Genomic DNA, 22,434 nt, shown 5'->3' with positions numbered 1-22,434 from the left:
CACGATGCCTGGCACAGCATAGATAACCAACAAATATTTACCAATTTTAAGTTAGGATATGATTCTGACACCAGCTCCCTTCACCTGGGTGGAAACGGTCAGAGATGGCCCATGGCCTGCTTGGAGTTCACGTTCATGTTGCTTTCCATGGTTCCTCAGGGGCCTACGCAGTTCTTTTTGAAAGCTCGTCTTTGGCTCCATAACACTCTAGATGTCAGATTTTGCTTCCTTTTTTTTTTTTTTCTTTAACAGCTTCATTGAGATTTACTTCATATACCATAACATTTACCTGTTTAAAATATACAGCTCAGTGGTTTTAGTGTATTCACAGACTTGTGCAACCATCACCATACCAATTTTAGAAAGCTTTAATCACCCTGCAAAGAAACCCCATTGAGGGGGGAAGCACTACCCATTCTTGCCCTTTACCCCCATCCCAAGCCCCTGGCAACCACTAAGTGCCTCCTCCAAGCAGTTCATATAAATAGAACCGTACAGTACATGGGCTTCTGTGACTGGTTTCTTTCACTGAACATACTATTGAGAATGAGCCACGGTGTGGTATGCATCAGTTCTTTGCTCCTTTTGACGGCTGGGCAATATCCCCTTGTATGGATGGACACGCCACATGTTTTGATCCATTCGTCAGTGGATGAACACGTGGGTTGTTTCTACTTTTTCTGGCTATCACTTTCAGTGCTGTCTGGATATAGACCAATGAGGGTCACAGGAGAACAAGTAGAGGGTGATTTTTAAACGTGAGTAAATGATGCACACAGCGGTGCGTTTTAGGCCAGTGATGGTGCATAGTTCACAGTGTGCCCACTGCCAGGCCCATATCCTCTTCTGTGTTCTCAAATCCCTTTTCTATGGAGATTATTCCTTCCCTTCTCAGTTAACTTCCTTAGATTCCTTAGATAGTTAACTTCCTTCCTTAGATAGGCATCAACAGTGTGCTGTGGGCGAACTCCGCCTTCTGAAAGCTCTGTAACTGGGGCTCTAAACATCTCGGGTGCAGAGAAGGATGAGCCTGTTGAGTGTGCAGGATCCTTTACTCAGCCTTGAGCTTCTGTTCGCTGGCGTTTTACAGTCGCTTCAGGCTGGAAGCAATGCTGTGTGCAGTACTCCAAGTTCACCTGTATGTGAACACGGGACACTGAGGAAAAGTGTCTCAACAGCCTGACTTCCTCAGATATATACAACCTCCCCTCCCACTCCACACAAACTTGTTTTTACTCTCCTTGCAGTGAGGGCAACATGTCAATCTCTTTTCAAACCCCACATGGAAAGCCTGGCTACAGTTTTGGTAATAATGAGGTACTTTCTCCTCATTTATGTTAGCACTCTCACCTACCTAGCCACAAAAACCCCCATTATAACCTTGCCTGAAGAAGTCGCTAAGGATGCTGGCATTATTTGTAAATCAGTTGCAAATGGTACTCAGATATGAAGCTCTTATGGGGTCTTCTTTAAAGCTTTGTATTATTCTATGTGGATATAAATAGATAATTATTTATTTAAAAAATATTTTGTGGGCTATAAAGGTAAATGCATAAATAAGTCCTACAAGAATATTCTTTACTTTTGTAGTTAAAACCATTCATTTCTGCCAAATTTTCTTCACCTTTCTTTTATTTCATTCAGAATATTATTGTTATTATTTGCTCTACTGTGGGCAAAATTTCTAGAATAGCTCAAATTAAAAATATGTATATAAGCTCCCACCCCCTTACTCTATTTATGCCATCAACTTTTCTCCATAAAATAATCTCATTTTATGCCTTCATTTTCCACATTGAACTTTTGGGTATAAGAAAGTGGGGGTGAAATATCAGTTCAGATGCCTGCAATTGTCTTGGAATATTTTTCTGCACACTCAAAAGCCTCCATTATGAACAAAGTCTGATGTTCCTTCACCACAGTGATGAATGTTGACTTAGCCCAAGAAAAAACTAATTAAAAATGTTGTGGAAAATGCAAACATGGTTGATTTAAACAGCCAAAAGGAATTATCCTCCTGCAGCGTAAACTACCTATGGAGTGTTAAAGTTCCTGGAATCAATTAGAGTTTCTAGAAACCAAACCAATCATGATCTTACTCTTGTCCCCAAATGATAAAACAAAGGTTTGGTAAAAGAATACTATATATTACAGTGTTAACATTGGCTTTTAAAATTTTCTGTTTGTTTTCATTTTCTAATTTTTAGTTAACTAAAGCCTAAAACTGCAGCTAAACAGGATGTTTTAATTCACCATGATTACCATAAAATTCATGAGGTAGGATTTTTTTTCTTAACCGTTCTTATTCACCTACTCCTTGCTCCAGAATTTCATTTTGGAGTTTATCAGAACAAAATTCTTTCGCTGTGCTCTCCAGTCCTGTTTGCTGAGTTCCACAAGGTTTGCTGACAAGTTCTACTTGAGTAAATCGTATTTAGACAACTGTATATTTCATTTAGGCCTTTTGCAATGACTGGGCCAAGGTCAGTTTTATATTCTACTGAAATCATAAAGTGACACTTGAGATAAACAGAATGTTTACTCTCTCCATGTGAGCTGAGGCTGATATGTAAATTTATCCTTATTCTTTCATCAAATTTGCATTTACCCTCTTAGTTAAACACTACAGACTTCCAAATCAAACAGTTTTAATGATGGTCAACTCTTTATGACCGATCGCCATATCAGAGAAAAAGAAACAGCCATTTAGATTAAAATGAAAAGCACAGTGCAACATAACTCTTCTCTCTAGGTTAGTGGTAATTGGATGAACTTTCATATAAGAGGTGTTTTGATGCTTCGCTGCTTACCAGTAATTACCACGGTCTTCCGGCTTTGTGTGTGCCTGTGATGTGCCCTTTATCTGTGACAAACACACCCTACTCACCTATCATCATTTTTTTTTTTTTCTGGTCAAATAAACCAAGTACCTCTAAATAGATTCTTTACATTAAAGAAGGAGAAAAGAAAGGAAGGCATAACAGAAAGACTTGATCCTCTCCTCAAATGAATAACTTCTTGGCTAACTCTAGCAAGAAGACACAATCAATAATGACAACACACAAGATAGAAGATGAAAATCAAAACTCTAGGTTTTGTAGACAGTTGTCTTCTTATGAGGTTATTCTGTTTTCCAGTGTGTGCACTCTACAGAGGTGACTTGTCGCCTAGGGCAAGGAGGTGTGTCACTCGCTTACTCCAAGGTGAACTGGAATCTCTTAGGTAAAAAGCTCCCAGTGCCCAAATAGCCTTGGGCCTGGTGAAAAAAGCCACTCCCAGCAGCTTAAATCTCTCTGATGCAGTTAAACAAGAGGGAGCCTCTGAGAACGTGAGGGATAAAATTAGTACCTGTGTTTGCTTTCCATTCTTTTTGAACAAAAGGAGCTATTTCTGTGTTATGAGTTTGCAGAACACAGAGGGGATTAAGCAATGGGACCACACAACTCACTCCTTTCACGTTGGGGGCTGGGTTACACCCTCAGCATAGCTCCCAGGGAGCGGTAGCGCCCACTAGGTTTTATTCCCTCCTGAAACTTGGGCTTTCGGGGCCTTGCTCAGGGGGAATAGAGCTCCACAGCTCTGCTTGCGTTGTGTTTTGTTTCGGCACCAAATGCAATGCTAGCAAGTTCAAAGCAAACGGTCTCCGAGACAGGCTGCACAAAGAAGAAAAAAGTGGCATTCTTTCAGGAGCTCCCGGATTCTGCTTCCTGTAAGGAATAAAAAATGAAGACTGCTGGCGCTGAGCCTTGCTAGGTTACTGAAGATCTCCCACTTGGAATGTCAGACACATCAGTAAACGACTTGATCCAGCAACAGAACTAACATAATTCACGCCATTGATACAACAGGACGAGTGTCCCTACCCAACTTCAGTGCTTGTCTTATGAAGAAGAAGACCAAGAAACAGAAAGAAAGGAAAAGGGAAAGCAAAGAGGCAAGGGAGTGTGGGGGAAGGCAGAGGACACAGTTTCCTTTTCAGTGTGGCTGTCAAATGGCGATCTAATTGTGGCCAGGCTGCAGGAGAGCAGATAGCTTTTCTGAAGCCCGCAAGTATTTCTGCCATTCACCAGGCCGAAGGATGCCACACACAGTCTGTTTGTTCAACATAAGCAAACAGATTGTAAACTGGCTGATAATTTTTGTACTGACAATGTCATTTACAGCTGTCAGCCTTTCGTCTGCCTTGTTTGCTTTATTCAAATATGAACCAAGTGGACCTCCCTTCCAGCGCTTTCTTCTGCATTAAAATCACATCCATTCCCTTCCAAGCTGTCTTATCTAAAATTCATTGGAGGCCAATCAGTTGGCTGAATGCTTTGTTGTTTCCATGGAGGCAAGAAGTCTAGTGTGGACTTTCGGGGATTAGGAAGTTTCAGATTTACAGCCTTGAAGTGCGTGTTTCTTTCAGTTAGCTTCTTTTGATTGCACAGAGGCAGGACATTTAAATATAATTTTATGTCTGAGCCGGGAAGCAGTGCTTTCAAAACGTAATCATTCTGGTTTGTGGCTCCCTCTTGCCAGCACTTGGCCTTACTTCTTCTGGTTTAGTCCTTGGAATGTGCCGCCCTCGCGGCATGGATTGGCATTCTTCCTCTGCCCCTAGGTCACGACGGCTCCTTGGCCAGCAGGCACTGCTCAACTGCACCTCGCCTCTAAAATCCTGGCTTTGATCCTGCAGCCTGTCAGAGTGTCACCCACAAATCTTGAAGCCTCCTCTATTGTGAGTGGAGGTTGCAATACTTTCTGTTAAATAATTCACATCGGACTGGCTGTCTGGTGGCGGGCAGGCAGCTGCAGATATTGCCACTTTGCTCAGAGAGTACAGGCACAGTCTCCTTAAAAAAATAAGCCAGCAGCAAAGTTGCCTACTTCCCTGCACCTGGTGCTGGTGAGCGTTCCCAGTTCTAGGATGTGCTTAACTCTGAGCTTCAGCCTCATATTTTAAGGGCAACATCAAAAAAAAAAAAAAAAAAAAAAAAAAAAAAAAAAAAGATGTTTGCTCTTGGGGATGGGGAGCCTTGCTGCATTCTTGGGAAAAAATGTGTTCTTTTAGCAAATGTGATTTCTGGTCTCTCACTCCAAAATGCGATATCTTAAAATCATCCATGATGTATTGGGCAATTCATTACTTACACTGAAGTCTGTAAAACATAACATCACTGGGACTCTGATTTCACTTATGACTGTGGCAATTGGTTTAAATTTGTTTCCCAATGCTTAAAATGGCATAAAGTGAATCAACGTCAGTAAGTGAATATTGAGAATATATTATACGTAACAGCAAATTAATCACAAAAACTTTTTTATATTTAGGATATTTTTAAGTCGCATCCCAACTGAAATTTGCTATTTTTTTCCTTAGATTTATTGAAACCAATCTCAAATATTTGTTTAGTATCAGTTCTTAGCTTAGAATACATAAATTCTACTACAGGTACCAAATGAATATTACTCATGAAGTCATTTGGGAAAAGTCTGAGGTAGTGTCCAATCTCATGTTAGGTGGAATTTGGTAGAAAGTACGTATTTTTAAAAAGTTTCAGAGAAAAGAAGTCTCAATAGAGGTTGCTACATCAGGGAATATTCATTCTGTCTATTTAGTCAACATAAGAAGCATACAATACAATGAGGAGGCTGGCAATTTTATGTGATAACAAGCTGTGCCATTATAAAATAGACTATATTATTTGCACTTATGTGAACTAATGTGTTGTAAGGACTGTGATCTGGTACATAGATCTGTCTATTCTTTTTTTTTTTTTTTTTTTTTTTTTTACCCAGGCTGGAGTGCAGTGACACGATCTTAGCTCACTGCAACCTCTGCCTCCTGGGTTCAGGAGATTCTCCTGCCTCAGCCTCCTGAGTACCTGGGATTATAGGTGCCCATCACCACACCTGGCTAATTTTTGTTAGAGACGGGGTTTCATCATGTTGGCAAGGCTGGTCTCGAACTCCTGAGCTCAGGTGATCTGCCAGCCTTGGCCTTCCAAAGTGCTGGGATTACAGACTATCTGTTCTTTAATATAGAATGTTATTAACAGTCTGGAGTCCCCATAGTTACAATGTGTCCTGCTCTCTTGGAAGGCCATGCCATTTGCAACGGCTGAGACCTTGTTTCCCTATGACTTCAAAGAAGACCTTTTTGTTGTAAAACAAAGCATTAGTCTTTGCTTTTTATCTTTAAAACTTTAATCCTACTCTGGTGTATGTAGGGATATTTAGCTGTCAATATCCTGTTTTTTATGTTCTATTGAAATTATAATAATTTTAATATGTGAATTAAAATAAAATTGATCTACTTACTAAATTTTAGGCAATTTAGATGCTATATAGTTGATCAGTCACTAAAGTATTTATCTGAACCTATCCCCTATCATATAAAAAAGTACAGCACCCTTTGTGTGCAATTCCAAAAAGCAAGAAACTCTGAATACTGAAATTTTAACATCATATGAACTGAACTGAGAATACGTAAAATCTCTGTTTATTCTGCATGCATTTGCTGCAGAAATATTTGTGTTTGATTATGGGATTGCTCCCCTAGACCCCACTGGGTATATTATTAAACACATGAAATACTGTTCATCTTATCTTTAAAAATCTTTAAGTTGCTGGATTCTGAAACACATTCGGACCCAAGGGTTTTGGATAGCATAGTGCATACCTGTCTAAGGTGTGTTTCCTGGTGACTCTGTGAGAAGCAGATTAACACTCATGCAAACTATTAAGACTTGTGGCTGAAAGGACTCTGCTGTGAACAGACAGGAAGAAAATTGTAATTAGAAAAGGCAACTATAACTTTGACCATACGTGAGAATATAGAGGAGAGGAATTGGAGAAACAAGTTGTTGGTACAATGGTCTGTAAAATCAGGACAGTGGACAGCATCAATTTGATGTTTGGCAAACAATAGGTGGAGAGAAGACAAAGAGAAAGAAGGATAAAGCACATGACAGAAAATCGAAATAAATGTGTCATCTGAATGAGGTGTATATGCTACTTCTTTGCACAGATATTGCAACTCTTCTACAAGTTTGAAGTTACATCAAAATAATTTTTTTAAAAGTCCATAAAACTCCAAAGGAAGCCCCAAAGAAAGCGAAGCACTCACAGAAAAATAAAGAATCTTCTTTGACGTTTTCTCCCTTTCCTTTCAAATGGCTAAAGCTGAAGTGAGGAATCAGAAATGCATAAAGAGGGGGAAATAAGAGCGTATATAACAATAAAGAAAAATGGGTGGAGAAAAAAAAAAAGAGAAAAGGGGAGTATATCTGAAAACCATGTTTTCAATAGTAGCTTACCGAACATCCCCAACTGTGGGGCTCTGGACACATTTCTTAATCTGTGTGTGCCTCAGTTTCTTCATCTGTAAAATGGGAGTGACATGGAATCCATCTCACTGGATTGCCATGAAAAGTAAATGAATAGAGATTCCAAAGGAAGTCTCAGAAGTACTCAGCAGATATTTGCCACATTTGCTATTGAGATGCTTGTTAGTATTATTCTTACTGTGTGCCAGGGTGGTGGGCCAAGAGTTTCTCATTCATTACCCTCTTTTTACTTACAACAATGCTCTGAGGTAGATACTAATATTGTTCCCACTTTACAGATGGAGAAACTAAGGCTTAGAGAGCTTAACCAACACAGGACAAATATGTGAGGACTTGCCTAGAATAAGAACACATCTAGGATTACAGGGATGGAGGAACAAGGTCTGAGGGAAGGCTCAGCCACAATAACCGCAGGAGGAGACTGGAGCAAGAAGCAGCTGCTGGGGCATCACATGTACATGGTAGCGCAGGGGCCTCCGAGGAGCCACATGAGGGGCAAGTGAGCAGGTAAGCTGGGCAGTCCTCCCTCTACCTCCTGTGTTAAGCAATCCCAGAGGATACTTGCCTACAGCTTGACAGTGGTACGGTAGTGCCCTCTTATGCTTGAGGAATACATTCCAAGACCTCACTGGTTGCCTGCTACTGTAGATAGCACCAAATCCTACATACCATAACCAAGTCGACCACTAAGTGACTGATGGATGGTGGTGTCTACAGCTGGACAAAGGGATGATTTATGTCTCGCACAAGACAAAGTGGGACAGTGAGGAATTTCATCATGCTGCTCAGAATGGCACACAAGTTCGCATTTATGAAGTGTTTATTTCTAGAATCTTCCATTTAATATTTTTAGACTGTGGTTGACCACAGGTAATGGAAATGGTAGAATCATGAACAAGGAGGGACTACTATATCCTGGTAAATGTCTAACAAATGGCTCTCTGGCAAAAAGTGTGTGTGCGTGTGTGTGTGTGTGTGTGTGTTTATTACAGATATCTAGGAGAAAATATGGGAGAAAAGCTCCTTGAAATTGGTCTTGGCAATGGTTTTTTTTTTTTTTTTTTTTTTTGGTATGACACCAAAAGCACAAGCTACGAAAGCAAAAATAAGCAAGCAGGACGACACAGACTAAAAAGCTTCTACACAGCAAAGGAAACAATCAACAAAACAAAAAGGCCGCCTATGAAATGGAAGGAAATATTTGCAAACCATAAATCTGATAAGGGATTAATATCCAAAATATATAGGGAACTTACACAACTCAATAGCAAAAAAACAAATAACTCAATTAAAAATGAGTAGGTATTTTTCCGAAGAAGACATATAAATGGCCAAGTACATGAAAAGGTGTGCAACATCATTAATTATCAGGGAAGTGACAATCGAAACCATAATGAGTTATCACTTCACACCTCTTAGGATGGCTATTATCAAAAAGACAAGAAATAACAAGTGTTGGCAAGAATGTAAAGAAAAGAGAACCTTTGTGGTTGCTTGGAATGTAGACTTGTGCTGCAGTATGAAAAACTGTATGGAGATTCCTCAAAAATTTAAAACTAGAATTATCATATGATCCAGCAATTCCTCTTCTGGTAATATATCCAAGGGAAACAAAACGAGAATCTTGAAGAATTATCTTCACCCTCATGTTCATTCCAGCATCATTTGCAATAAGCAAGACGTGGAAACAATCTAAGTGTCCACTGACAAGAGATCAATGAATAAACAAAATGTAGAATATAATGGAATACTATTTAGCCCTTAAAAAGACAGAAATCTTGTCATTTGTGACAAAATGGATGAACCTGGAGGACGTTATGCCAAGTGAAATAAGCCAGACACAGAAAGGTAAATACTGCATAATCTCACTAATACACGGCATCTAAAAAGTCTGATTCATAGAAGCAGACAGTAGAATAGTGGTGATCAAAGGCTGGGAGGTGAGAGAAATAGGGAGACACTGGTCAAAGGACACAAGGTTTCAGTCATAAGATGAAGAAGTTCTATAGATCTAATGCATAATAGGGGAATGTATTGATAACTTGGAATTCTATGAGAACAGATTTTAAGGATTAACACACATACATACACACACAAATAGCAACTGGAGTAGTAGTGGACCTGCCAGTTAATTTGACTGTGGTAATCATTATGCAATGTGTATGTGTGTGTGTGTGTGTGTATATATATATATATAATCTCATAGTATACCTTGAATATGTATTTTGTCAATTAAATATTTTTTTAAATATTAATTATAAATTCCATATAGCTAATTGATTTTAACAGAATTCTTTTGTTGATTTTGCTGAACTTTTGCACTTATAGCCAACTACAAATCAACTCTTTTTTTTTTTTTTTTTTTGAGATGGAGTCTCGCTCTGTTGCCCAGGCTGGAGTGCCGTGCTGCAATCTCAGCTCACTGCAACTTCCATCTCCACCTCCCTGCAACCTCAAGTGATCCTCCCACCTCAGCCTCCCTAGTAGCTGAGACTACAGGTGGGCACCACCACACCCGGCTGATTTTTGTATTTTTAGTAGAGATGGGGTTTTACTGTGTTGGCCAGGCTGGTCTCAAATTCCTGACCTCAAGTGATCTGCCCGCCTTGGCCTCCCAAAGTACTGGGATTACAGGCATGAGCCATCATGCCCAGGCTACAAATCAATTCTTGATCATTCTCAGATTCCGCAAAGAAGCTGCTCACCTCAATGATGAGCAAATGCAACTCCAAAATGAATGTTAGTTGATGTGTTTGTTGATGTTAAGTAGTAAAATGAAAGTGAAACAATGAAGACATATGTTGGGACTTCATTTGTTCATCAGTGGAATGAACGGCTTTTTTGTTGAATTGGAGAACAGTTTTCAAATACTCAAAAAATATTTCCTGAAGTGTACTTTATGTGTTTTCATAATACAATGGCTATAAACGCAGCCCATTTTTAAGTTTAACCTGCTATATCAACATTTTCTCCACCACTTTCTTAAGTCTAGACAATCAACGAAACAATAAATCCGGCTCTGATTTGCAGCTTTTGCCAGTTTCCATGGTGTGAATATTCTCATCACAGATGAATTCAAACTACCAACATCAACATGGATTTGGGAAGAGGTGCCAGCAGGATACCACTATCTACAGGTCTCACGAAGGAGGAAGCATTTGAATTTGACTTGTAAAACATGGGGAACTTTGTATAGACAGAAATGGAGGGAGAGAACGTTCTTGGCAAAAGACACACTTAAATGAAGGCAAAATAGGGAAACTGTTGACATAGAGAGGCATCAAAAGGCCTACAGAGGACACCAAGAAAGACATGCAGCACCTTGGGGAAAAAATCTAGAATGAGATTTCAAAGGACCCTGAATGCCTTTCTTATCCTATGAACTTTCCTTTTATCCCATTAAAGATTTTGTTTCCTTTTGCTTTTGTTTGGTGGGGAATAATTTGCATGTTTGTATTGTTTTGTTGTGGAATGGAGGACAGAAAGGAAGCAAGAAGGATGGTGTGAAATGAACAGATTTGATCTGTAAGGATAGCACTCTAATAACCAGAGTTGTGGAAGGGATGGAAGCTGACAGACTAGAGGTGGGGAAAGTTGGGAGGAATTTACAAAAGTCAGCACCAGAGGGAATGAGACTGCACCAGGCCACAGCAACAAGAATGTCAGGTCCAGTGGGCTTGGATGAGGCCTAACTTACTGCCCTCCATGTCCCCAATAATCTAAACAGGGCCTGGCACACAGAAGGTGCTCAGCGACATTTGCTGAAGGAATGAATGACAGAAATGTAAAGCAGGGAGGAAGGGGGAGAGATCTCAAGTATGTTCATATCAGGAAAACAGCTCTGAATAGTACTGAGTTCTATATAATAAATGTAATGCATTCTATATCAGAGTTTCCAAAAAATATTTTTAAAAACTATGTTGCTGCTTAAACTAGCTCTGATGGGAAGTTGAAAGAATTGCTTATAAGCCACAACTTTACAGGAATTTTATATGTACTATTGAAGTAATGTGGATAACATAAGGAGATTTTTCTGAATATAGATCGCATTATTTTTCTGAGTACTTGCCTTATTCTAACACTACGTTCATTCTTTGTTCCTTCTTCCTTTTCAAGGGGTTAATAATCTGCAAACAATCTATTAAATGCATTTATGGAAACTTCTTATTAAGAAATGCTTCTTAGTAATCCACCCACGGAACAATTTGGGACTTTTTTTTTTTTAATTCAATTACTTCTTTTTCATCTAGGTAGGAAGCAGTTGGGAAGGGTTATAGTGAACTATAGGAATTAAAGCTGAATCCAAATTTTGAAGTGTGTTAGTGGCTGCAAACTTCCTTCTCCGAACATGGGTATGATTCAGTGTTAAAGTGCTGGGCTCCTGGATGATAAGAAGTCTGTGTGTGTGGGTGACCATTGTACGTACATGCCCAGTTAATCATTACAGGCTTCTCTGCTTATCACCACAGTGGCGCTGACCACAGGCCAGGCAAGAGGAATGATGGATTTCTCTTGAGTTCTTGGCAGGAACTGAGCTCCACTGGTTTTATTCTGAAGCTGCTAAGAGATAGCCTCCCACCCTTGCCCTTATCACTTTTTATTTTTCTACATCCTTGAAATGAATGAGACAATGAGTTGGTTGTGCGGACTGTTTCCAGGCCTGTGGCTGCTAAGCTAGCGTCCAAGTCTGGCTGAGAGGTGGGAGGACTACGACCGAGGGATGTGGGGTTTCACTACATGATGCAATGCTCTAACTTGCTGAATCATAGTTCCTAATTTCCTGGAATCCAAGAAACACGGCCTTGTTTACCCCTATTTGTATTTAGATTCAAGGGCTGGACATTTAAAGATCACCTGTCAGTCAATCCGCCTCCTTAAACTAAGATACCCAAAGCATTTTTGTAAAAACTTTTATCAAAGTTTAACAGGCAGAAAAGAAAAGTGAACATATAAATGTACCACCCGGTGATTTTTCACAACCCAAGCACATCCTGCAACCAGCACCCAAATCAAGAGATGGAACACTACCAGCCCCTTGGAAATCACGGGCTATTTCCCTTCCAGTCAATGACTTTACCCTCCCCAAGATCCCAACCATCTAGCCAGCAGCATGATTCATTTTGGGACTCTAAATAATTGGAGTCACATCATATTGACTCTTCTGTGACTGGCTTCTTTTTCTCAACTTTTATCTTTGCGAGATTCAACCATATTTTTGTGCTTATAGCTCACTCTTTTCTCATTGCGGTATACTATTACTTTATGTGACTATACTATTATTTATTCATTCTAAAGGTATTGTTTTTACACTCAAATTTCTGGGAGAGGACTTTTTGCCACACCCCAATACATTCAGACTTTGAATGATAATTTTAAATTCTCTTTTATCATTATTATTATCTTTGCTGTCTCCTAAATCCAATTATTCTAATGAACGTCCAATGATTTCATGACTTCATCTCCTTTCTCATCAGATTCGTTTGCAAACATCACCCAAGAACATGGATCTGACTACATCCCTTTCCGCTGTAACTTCTCTCGCTGCAGTCTCCTCACCCAGGCACTCCTTGCCCTCCCTGGCTTGGCCCTTTCCTATATCTTGCCTAATCTGCTTTGAAAGCACAGGATCTACTTTTTCTTTCTGGGACTGCATCATTGTTTCTCCAGCCCTGGGCATATGGTCAAGGGTTTCTTCAGTCTAGAAGTTTCTTATCCCCCATATACAAGTGTCAGAAATTGCTAACCCATCTTTGAAGACCCAGTTCATATTATCCAGTCCCAGCTCTGGTCCCCAGTTTGCCTGTTTCAAAGTCAGCTCTGTAAGGCTCTGCCCCTTCCACTTGCCCATGAGCTAGCAGGTGTCTGAGGACCTGGGGTTTGTTCCCAGCTTCTCTCACCTCTGCCCCTAGGCATCTGCTCCACGAGAATAGCCTGGATGTTCTCTAACCCATCATTTCTTCTTTTATTTTCACATTCCCTGATTACATTCTGTCTCTTTTTTCAAGAAAAATATCTGTGGGATGGCATGCCTTTTGAGGGCTGTGTGCAGATGGGTGAGGAAGAGAAAGCTGTTCTGATGCCCAGTTCGAGAAGATTCTCATCCAGGCTTGTTCTCCTCTGAAAGCTCTCACTGATTGTACCTTCTTAGTGTTGTTCTCCAGGTAGAATGAGGAGAAGAGCGCTGTGCACATGAGTAGCTGAAATGCCTTTAATTCCCATCACAATCCTGCAAGCTTAATGTGCTCAGACGTGGCCAAAGGGAAGAGGAGGAAGCACAGCTGCCGGAGAGGAGAGACAGCACGAGGCAAGGCAGGCTGGCTTTGCATCGTCCTTCTATTCATGTACAGTCGTCATGGTATGATAATTGCATCATCACATACACCAAAATGTCACAATGTCCTTATTTTCTAAAATTCTTAATGCATAGTATGACAGGAAAAACTTCTTCTGATTGTGAATTTATATGAAAAGCCTTCTAGTGGTAGAACATTTAAATTACATCCTGTTATACATTCAATGATTCACCTTTTCTGAAATTAATATAATCATGAAAAATCAGGACTGCCCTAAAAAGTCTGTTCTTTGTCTCTGTTACTGATTGTAGAGCCGACCTCTCGATCTGTTGATGAGTCTTTCTGCATGCCTTCTTTCTATATGACCCTGAAAATGTTTTTAATGAGAACTCCTAAGGAGAAATCAGAGTTTCAGAAGACGTCAGAGTTCAGAAGAAATTAGAGTGAATGTGCTTGAAATGTAGACATTTGCTGAGAACAAGTTCATGCAGAGGAGGGAAATAAAAGACTGAATCCAGGCTGGAAAGTAAAAACTGGCCAGTTATATCAATAATATGTCAGTTCTCAGCCCGTCCCTTCTCTTGACATGTGACCTCAAGATTATCACCCTAAAAAAATAAGTTCTATGAAAGTAAAAATACTCAAGAGTTGACTGGGATTTTCATTGCATTTTAAACAGCTCATTTGTATTCTCCTTGTACCCTAAAAGACCAGCTCGAAAGCAGTGAAGAGCATAAAGCAAGAGGCAGCTGGAAAAAAACAGGTCTTGAAATGATAAATGTAATGTTTCATGTCAGCAACTGGAATTTTTTTGTAGTGTTACTGTCTTGGCCTGCTGACAGCATGATTTAATGGCCTGGTTGCTCCATGGGTTGACATGGCAACCACGGAAAATGCCATAAATATCTGAGTGTGAACGTGAATGGTATGTTTACATTGCGTGTGGTGCATTGTGTGACATGTGGTGGCTGTTGTCTCATCCAGTTGGAAACGTCTGGAATTGACAGCCATGTTTTAGAGCCATTTGGGTTAAAACAACTCTCACAACAGACACTTTACTGCAAGTCTGAAGCTGTGCATTTTTGTGTATATTTGAGAAATTAAATTCTGTGTTCAAGGGGCCAGAGGGCCTTAACACAGTTTGCCATGTGCCATAAACCACTTTCTATCTCAGAATCAAGACAATGTTGGATTTCTTCTGTATTCAACACGGTAGAGAACAATTATGATGTTTATTCAAAACTGAATTTAGTGAGCACTTCCCTAGATTTACTGAAACCCAAATTTTAGAATTGGAAAGATTTTTGAAATAACTTCTAGTCCAATAATTTTATTCCTTAGGCAAAATAACAAAAAAGAAAATGGCTTGTTTCATGCTCCAAGACCTTGTAGGAAAGCAATGACACCCGTACTTCCCTGTGCTTAGTAGATTTTTGCACATTCAGAGAAATGTGAAATCATGTTTTAAAAAGAAGAAAAAGGGAACTGAAAACTGATTGTGTTGTATTGACCATCGATTCCCCTGAAGACCACCAGAAAAATCTTTCTATCACACAAAACTGTAAGTCACACCATAGTAAGATAGAACACCACCTTGATGGGTCTTAATAGTGGCTGGAAATGAAAATTAGGGTAGGGTGTCAATAGCGCCCTAGGACTTAGGCTGAGTGATTTTTAAGATGTTCTTTTCCATGTAGGCAGCTGGTTTGAACTGCACGGAGTTTATGTTATTACAGCTTTCAATTAGCTGGGCACAGCAAGGCCAGGCTAAGAAGTCAGTCTTTCTGAGGAAATGGTTTGCCTTAATACATGAATTGTTTAGCTCATTTATGGTCTAATTTTCAGAAACAGGTATCCCTGGAACATGCAACTCAGCTACTTTTGCTTGGTCTTAGTATTATTTAACATACAGACAGGAGCTGGGCACGGTGGCTCACGCCTGTAATCCCAGCACTTTGGGAGGCCGAGGCGGGCGGATCACAAGGTCAGGAGATCGAGACCATCCTGGCTAACACAGTGAAACCCCGTCTCTACTAAAAATACAAAAAATTAGCCGGGTGCGGTGGCGGGCGCCTGTAGTCCAGCTACTCAGGTGGCTGAGGCAGGAGAATGGCGGAGCTTTCAGTGGGAGGCGGAGCTTTCAGTGAGCCGAAATTGCGCCACTGCACTCCAGCCTGGGGCACAGAGTGAGACTCCGTCTCAAAAAAACAAACAAAAAAACAAAAAAACCATACAGACAGGAAAGAATGACTAGTTTCAGTACTGTTTAACACAGGGACAAGACATTATGTTGACCTCTTTTCTCAGTAGCCTCGGGTAATTCATTTACTCCCTCTGGCTCTTGTTAGCTCACTCATTCATTCACTAATCATATTCACTATTGAGTACAGATGATTCTTGACTTACCATGGCTTGACTTAAAATTTTTTACTTAACGGTGAGAAAGCAATGCACATTCAGTAGAAACCATAGTTCAGTGAATTCTGAACTGATCAGAATATCAGTGAATTCTGATCTTTTCCCAGGCTAGTAATATACCATACAATACTCTCTCCTGAAGCTGGACAGTGGCAGTGAGCCACAGCTCCCAGTCAGCCACGATCACAAGGGTAAGAACTGGGACTCTACAGTATACTGTGCTGCCAGATGATTTTGCCCAACTGTGGGCTGATATGTTATGAACAAATTTAAGGCAGGCTAGGCTAAGCTATGATGCTCACGAGATTAGGTATATTAAATGCATTTTCAGCTTATGATGGGTTTATGGGAAAGTAACCCCATTATAAGTCTGAGAGTGTCTGTACTTGCTAAATGTGCCCACTTAGGATATAAAGATAAGACTTGATAATTGCCCTCAAGAAACCTACTGTATATACTCTTGGTCATTTAATGTGTTACCATTATGTTAGATTCTCAAGTTTCAAGGAGCCAAGATGTGCTCAGATAACCACAGGAGATAATTTTTATTAAAAGTGCTTTCCAGGATGTTAAAAAGCACAAAAAGCTATCTCAGCAGCCAAAAGCCAGGCCTTATGGAGACCAGAAACATTTTTGATCACAATTCAGGTGATTATTGGAACTCTGGTGATCCTAAAATCACTCTGGGGGGTCCATCTCCTTTCCAGAGAGAGAGGAGTTGACTGGCTGATCAATCACGATCCAGTATGGTATACCACAACCTACCCAGGTTTTCATACCAGGCCAACTCATCGAGCAGCTCACAGACAATGCTGTCCCCTGGATCAGTGCCAGGATTCAGTTGTGACATTGGATGTATTGCTCAGTCCTGCCACACTCAGCTATGGTTCATGAAACAGTTCCCATGACAAAGTGTATGAGAAAGACCGGGGGCATCTTGCTCTGAAAGCTTCTTGGGAAAGATGGACCCCCAAAGACCCATAAGCTGCCCAGGGTGAATATATGCTAGGCGATAGAATTATAAAATATTTTAACATTTCAATTACATGAAGTTTTTCTTTTTAGAAATTGTCTCATTAAGCCTTACTTCCTTTACTGAAGCTCAAATCTTCACTAGAATCAAATGCCAACTCTCCGTATCAAAATTATTTTATTTATTTTTTTTAAAAAGTTTTTATGGTATGAGATTTTACGGTATTCAAAACAATTAGGGAAAATAGCTAAATGAACAAACAGAAACAACCAGGAAACTGAAATGGAAAATTTAAAAAATCTTAGTCTTTCTTTTACTTTTCTGGTTTTTTTTTTTCTCTCTCTCTTTAATCTTGGTTTTGCAGAAGCAGCAAAATATTGTCAGTGAAGAAGAGACAAATTTGTCACATCTTAATGTGATGGTAAAGAATTGCCTTTAATCATTGACCTTTCTTTCTTTGTCTTGGGATCAAACTGTAACTATGGAGCCTGTTTTAACACGATGTCTGAGAGAAAAGGGTTTAACCTCGCTGAAGGTAACAAACGTTGTCCTTCCCACGCCCAGTAGGTATTGATGTGTTTGGTTTAGGGACCCATTCATCACAGCACTGTGAGCAGTCATCAGTCACACCAAGATGGGGACTTTGCCTGCCAGACTTATAATTTGCCTTGTTCAAAACTTTGAATTTGCATTGAAAAAATGAAAACTTCTCTGTTGTTTTCGGTATGTAACAAATGGAGACGGTAGCAGTCCGTTCTTGCACTGCTATAAAGAAATACCTGAGACTGGGCACTTTGTAAAGAAAAGAGGTTTAATTGGCTCATGGTTCCACAGGCTATACTGGAAGAACGATGCTGGCATTTTGGGAGGCCTCAGGAAACTTATAATCATGGTGGAAGGCAAAGGGGAAGCCAGCACTTCACCTGGGTGGAGCAGGAGGAAGACAGAGAGAGGGGAGGTGCTACACGTTTTTGAACAACCAGATCAGCTGGGCGCAGTGGCGCATGCCTGTCATCCCAGAACTTTGGAAGGCCGAGGTGGGTGGATCACCTGAGGTCAGGGGTTCGAGACCAGTCTGGTCAACATGGTGAAATCCCTGTATACTTAAAATACAAAAAATTAGCTAGGCATGGTGGCAGGCACCTACAATCCCAGCTACTTGGGAGACTGAGGCAGGAGAATTACTTGAACCTGGGAGGCAGAGGTTGCAGTGGGCTGAGATTGCACCCCTGCACTCCAACCTGGGTAACAAGAGCAAAAGTCCGTCTCAAACAAACAAACAAACTAACCAAAAAATCCCCAGATCTCCTGAGAACTCATTATCGTGACTACAGCTCCAAGGGGGATGGTGTTAAACCATGAGAAACTGCACCCATGATCAAATCACCTCCTACCAGGCCCCCCCTGGGGATTACAATTAGACATGAGATTTGGGTGGGGACAAAGCTCTAAACCATCTGAGAGATCATGTTTAACTTTTTGGAGCTGCAGTGCATGGAAGACTCTTCTGCAGTTTAAACCGTTTTTGTACAGTGAGATATCTTTACTGCGAGAGACCAAGTTTTCAGGTCACTCAGTGGCTGACTTCTATGGCTTCTCAAGTGACCTTGTTATTGAAAGAATAAAAGTAGATTCACAAATGAAGGGGTCACAAATGTAGTACACACATGGAAAAAAGAAATGCCACTAGAAAAAATGACACCCCAGTAGCAATGAGTAAACCTAGCACCCAGATCTTCATTTCTCTACCATTCTCCAATAAAAGGAACCAGGGTTCTTTGGAGACATGGTTGCGTCACAAAATATATACAATGAACATGGCACAGCTTGCAGTTCCAGGAAGCAAGGAAGTAACTGGGGGGAAAAAAAGCACACAATGGTGGAGAAATGTCAAAGGGACAAAGGAAACAACGGAAAGAGCTCCTGATGGCCAAAGCTGGAACAATTAGACCAACAAAATAAATAAAACAATATGGGACTATAACCCAGAGTATAAAATAAATATTCATGATTTCATATTCATATAAAAATAATAAAATAAATGAATAAATGGGATAGGAGACAAAGGTCTCTGCAGAAATTCCCAAATCATTTATGCAGAAATTCTGCCCTCCAGGAGGTAAAGCATAACTCCCTGCTCCTGAAGACTAGACTGCATGTAGTGACTTTCTTCCAAAGAGCACAGTATGAAAAGAGGGGAAAAGGAAACTTACGGTGGAGAAGCCAGACAAACACCACCTCAGCCAGGTGATCAAGGTCAATGTCAATAATCATGAGTCATGCTGATACAAGTTGAACATTCTCTAATCCAAACGCTCCAACATCTGAAACATTTTGAGTGCCAACATGGTGCCACAAGCAGAAAATTCTACACTTGATCTCGTGACAGATTGAAGTCAAAACACATTTAAAATTTTGTTTCATGCCCAAAATTATTTAAAAATTTTATAAAATTACCTTTAAGCTATGGGTATATGGTGTATATGAAACAAAAATAAATTTCCTGTTAAGACTTCAGTCTCATCCCCAAGATATCTCATTATGTATATGCAAATATTTCAAAATCTGAACAAATTCAAAATTTGAAATACTTCTGGTCTTCAGCATTTCAGATAAGGGAGACTCAACCTGTAGAATGTGCCTTTGATATGATGTGCTAAGAATGGCTCTTTTTCTCTGTGGTCTTCCTTTCAAAAACCATCAGTCCAGGATAATTATGAGTAAAACATTAGACAAATGCCAAGTGAGGGACATTCTGCAAAATGCTCCTCCATCAGCACTCTTCAGACTGTCAACGTCATCAGAAAAAGGAAAAAGTCAGAAACTGTCACATCCATGAGGAACCTAGGGAGACTTGAGAACTAAACATCCGTAATAGCTGGGTGGGATCCTGGGACAGGAAAATGACATAAGGTGAAAACTAAGAAAATCTGAATGAAGTATGAACTTCAGTTAGTAATAATGTATTAATCCTGGTTCATTAATTGTGATAAGTGTACCACATTACGATTTTAATGATAGGGGAAAATGGATGTGGGGGATATATGGGAACTCTCTGTACTACCTTTGAAGGTTTTCTGAAATTTAAAACTGTGCTAAAAGGAAACATATTAAAAATATGTGCTAAGAAAGACCCCCCAAAATGCCACTTTTTAAAACAAATTTATACCATTCCTCTCACAATTCTTCACCCCTTGAGAACTGAAGTCAGCATAGCTCCCAGTCAGTGTCTTGAAACAACACTGGGGTCAGTCATTTTTTTGTTCCTGTATTAAACAATGTTGGAACTAAGCAAAAATCACGTACCTGCTTGCTTCAGGAAGACTTGCTTGTCAAAAATAAGGCAGTAAATCCACTAAAATAGCTAGCTTATCAAATCCAGTATATTTCTTATCAAGGGTTGCTTCAAGACCCTTGGCCTTGTGGGGCTTACCAATTGAGAACTGTTAGGGTAGAAACCCTGCCCAGTCCCAAGCCACTCCCCACCTTGCAGAAGCTACCTTAGAAGTCCCCCAGTGCAGACTCTGACTTTGTCAATCTGAGACACTGTCAAGACTCTACCAAGGTGGTATTCTCTTATACTACAGTAAATCTAATAAATTTGGTTTTGTTCCATTAACAGGTTTTTCTGAGGTCTTTTGGGAAGTTGACAGTCAATAGTAATAGGGGTTGAAACAAGAGAACTTCATCTTCTTTTTTAATAGTATCTTGGTATCTTCCAATTAGCACAATCTCGTGTCAGATTAAGAGTCAGTTGAAGCAAAGTTCAACTCCTATCAGGGCCGTGTGATTTCTAATCCATCTACTGCTGCCCACGATGGTGCTGTGAGTGCCTTGGGCTGCAGGCGCTGTGCAGGAGAGAAAGGGGCTTCCATACCCTGGGTTCCTGCTCCTCTCTGCTGTGAGGTGGCTCCAGACTTGCATCTGCTGACAAAGCCCCAGATCTATGTCTGTTCTCTCATTAAGCCAGCTGAATGGTTCTCCCTCTCTAGACCAACAGAATGTCCTGAGTACTGGCTTTAACCGTCAATTTGGTCTGCGGCTCAGATATTAACCTTGGCTACAGGGTGTTTAACCCGACCATAGTTGGTGTGGCCCACCAGGCCCAGCAGCCGGCACCCACAGCTGCCTCTCGTGTTTGCTGTGTGCAGGCAGGCCCTCCTGCAGCCCTTCCACTCCATCCAACAGCCAAGGTAGTTCTAGAGGCTGATGGAGGCCTTATTTCAGCCTAATCAGGCCATCATACCATTGTCAATCAACTGCAGCATCCCTTGTAAACTCAGGGCCACCCTCTGAGTGCTCTCCAACCAGCGTTTCTAGTTTCTGGTTTTCTCAACACCTCACCTTGCTCAAGATTTCCATCCTGACGAAGGAGGTCAGGTCACAGGTCCCTGAACCCCTGCTTCCACTTGCCTTACTCTTTTTCGTCCACAGGGGCCTTTCTCTGGAGACACGAGACAGTTTCCCTTTCATGCCTGCCCAGGATTTCCTCTGTCTCATGGTGTGCTCCTTCTGGGGTGAAAGTCATGGTATCTGTGGAAGACATGGAGACGCAACCTCAGATCTCCAAGAAAAGATTGGTTACCCAGTGGCGAGGAGGAACTTCCCCTAGGTCTGGCACTGCTTTTGAGCCATGGTACTCTTCTTGGGTGGCCCTCGAACAATGAGCAAAATACTGGTACAAGGCAAGGCCATCTCCTCCCAACATGGGACCGCTCTATGGGCGGTCTTTGTGGCAGAGCTCCTGGTTGGTCTCGGGGGCTTTCTCGGAGCAATGCTGTGCTCTAAGAGTCCTCCCTTTTAATCCTCCCTTCTCCCCTTCTTGTCCTGCTAGTCTCAGCCCCACAGCATGGTCTGAAGGCTCTCCCTGTCAACTCCTGCTTTTTTCAACTTTGCCATTTGCAGTTGCTCACAACAAATCTCTCAGTTTCTGGTCAGAATAGCCATGATGGAATGTGGCTGAATGTGAACATAGCTTACAAAACAGTAGGTAAAAAATCCACCAGGCTCATATTTTCACATTATATTTACACTCAAGTATATGTAGTTAGCCCTCTTGAGAAAAAAAAGAATCTATGCCGGCTACCTTCCTTGTACAGGAAAATCTGTTTGTATGGTATTTACCTTTTTCTTCTTTAGTAACTTGAGATATGTTAGAATCTTTAAATCTAATGATTTAGAATTTGATTGACAAAATTAATGACCTTTTGCTGAGTGACTCCGGATCACTTTCCTCTGAATGCAGCACCCACCTTTCTCCACCTACTCAGGCCTTTTAAACTGCATCATTGGCTTCCTTTCTGGCTTCCAGTTGGGCTCAGCCAATGGAAATCACAAGCAGAAGATGTGACAGTGAGAGAGACTGAAGCTGGGGAGGTGCTCTTTCCTGCTGTCTCCCTGCTGAGCCACCATGGTGTCT

General features: G+C 40.7%; 1 long non-coding RNA gene across 1 annotated transcript; it reads right to left on the bottom strand.

The window, feature by feature from the left end:
• Positions 1-352: 352 nt before the first annotated feature.
• LOC105531848 lies at positions 353-21,023 on the bottom strand. The gene is made up of 4 exons (XR_001004873.1): positions 20,322-21,023; positions 6,665-6,748; positions 1,351-1,487; positions 353-1,136 (listed from the first exon to the last, which is right to left on the bottom strand). It is a non-coding gene; the product is annotated as an uncharacterized LOC105531848 (long non-coding RNA).
• Positions 21,024-22,434: the final 1,411 nt, after the last annotated feature.

Source organism: Mandrillus leucophaeus, unplaced genomic scaffold, assembly GCF_000951045.1.
Source record: "Mandrillus leucophaeus isolate KB7577 unplaced genomic scaffold, Mleu.le_1.0 Scaffold913, whole genome shotgun sequence".
NCBI lineage: Eukaryota > Metazoa > Chordata > Mammalia > Primates > Cercopithecidae > Mandrillus > Mandrillus leucophaeus.
The sequence above is the reverse complement of the archived record's forward strand: the minus strand, read 5'-3'. Positions and strand labels throughout refer to the sequence as shown.